At 35.2% G+C, this 1,713-nt stretch overlaps 1 long non-coding RNA gene across 1 annotated transcript in view; it reads right to left on the reverse strand.

The window, feature by feature from the left end:
• The window catches only part of LOC106513510 (uncharacterized), a 727-nt gene extending 483 nt beyond the window's left edge, over window positions 1-244 (reverse strand). The window contains exons 1-2 of the long non-coding RNA XR_001309789.1: window positions 227-244; window positions 19-112 (exon numbers count right to left, since the gene is read on the reverse strand). This is a non-coding gene — a long non-coding RNA (uncharacterized LOC106513510). The remainder of the gene's footprint in view (window positions 1-18; window positions 113-226) is intronic.
• Between the last annotated feature and the right edge of the window lie 1,469 nt (window positions 245-1,713).

Genomic DNA, 1,713 nt, shown 5'->3' on the forward strand with positions numbered 1-1,713 from the left:
TTATTATTATGGCCTCACCTTGTTTTCATTCACAGTCATGCAGACTTTTCCTGTTTCTGCTGGAGGATCTGAAGTGACGGTGATGCGATACATATCCGCAGTTTGATAAGCCCTGGGTGTAAATAAGAGGGTCGGTTTTACTAAACAGAGTTCACGTCTATTATTGTGCTCGGGATGCTAAAGTCAGGTGGGCTGAGGAAACAGTGCGCCTAAACTTCTCTCTGACCTTTCGCTCCTGTACTTCTGAAAAGTCCTCGCCCACTTCTTACGGATTTGAAGGTTTTCTTGGGCCTGCTCTGCCGCCATGTTTTCACTGGATCCAAGCTCATTTGTGATAGAGGAAGCTGATGGTCCCACCTCCGTATCTTCTAGAACTTGACTCATTTTGTTCTGAATCTAAAAAAAAAAAATAATAATAAAACAAAAAAAAAATCTCATTGAATCACGAGCATCAGGACCTGTCAGTTATTACAGTTATTGAGTCAGTTATGTTCAGTACAAAGCCTGTGCCATGACCACACACTTATTTATTCGTATTAAAGACATGCTAAATACATGTTGCCTAAAGGCATGCCTGCATAGCATCCTTTTTCCATTCATCATGGCAAAAAATAAAATAAAAAAACAGCATTAATGTGTCCAAATTCAAGGGCTGCATAATGTCAGCAATAATAACAGATTTGGCATTTTTCAAATCAAGCACTTCAGTAACTTAACACAGTTGTTACTAATGTATTTTTGTCAACTTACAGTAAATATTAATCAAGTTTCAACTTAAATTACAATCTAACCAAATAAAAAATTGGACTTGTCATGGAAATACAACTGGATTTGTCAAAACAAATGTTTTGCTAACTGAACACAGTCTGCTACGTAGCATGTTAAGCCTTTTCAACTTTGAAATGAAGCAGGCAAGCATAAAATAAACACCCAGAGTTACAGTTTAATACAAACGGATACATACAAAGTACACATTACAACATTAATGTAATTAATACCTGTTGGGTACACTTACTTTTTTCATGGCGGCGAACTCGCTTGAAAGTTGTGCAGTCTGCTTTTTCTTTGTGAAAAGCAGTTTACAGTTGGAAGTATCTCAGCAACAGTGAGGCAGGTTTTGAGTTGTTTCCATAGTTATAGAATGCTTCTCTTTATTGAAGCAAGATGATATTTATTTATTTATTTATTTATTTATTTATTTATTTATTTATTTATTTAAAGTTTCAGCACAGAAACAGTTTGACATGTTGCTCTACGAAAGCACAGGTGGAAATAATTAAATCAATTCTGTTCGTCTGAGCTCCACATATCTCCTTCAGCTTCCAGTGGCCTGTTATCATCTGCACTGATTTAGGCTCCCAGCGAGCCGAGGGCCACTGTTGATGGTGAATGTAATAAAACCAATCGTTGTTCCTCGTGTGTCATTTMTTCATTTGGCAACACTGACAATCATATCAAAATGAACCAAATACAAAATGAGGGTTTTATTTTCCTCACAGGATTTAGTTGTTTTCATTTTTTTTGCAAATTTCTACAATGTGCAGTATTATGATAATGTCTTTTAATTTAATTAGATGATGCAATCTTTCCAACAAACCCCGCTTTAAAAGCAAAATTTCAAAAATTGTCTGACATTATTATATCAAAACTTTATCTCAACTGTTTTTTTAATCTAAACCTTTTTGTGTTTTCCTTTGTAAGTGCATTATTTTT

This window comes from Austrofundulus limnaeus, unplaced genomic scaffold (assembly GCF_001266775.1).
Source record: "Austrofundulus limnaeus strain Quisiro unplaced genomic scaffold, Austrofundulus_limnaeus-1.0 Scaffold13, whole genome shotgun sequence".
Lineage (NCBI taxonomy): Eukaryota > Metazoa > Chordata > Actinopteri > Cyprinodontiformes > Rivulidae > Austrofundulus > Austrofundulus limnaeus.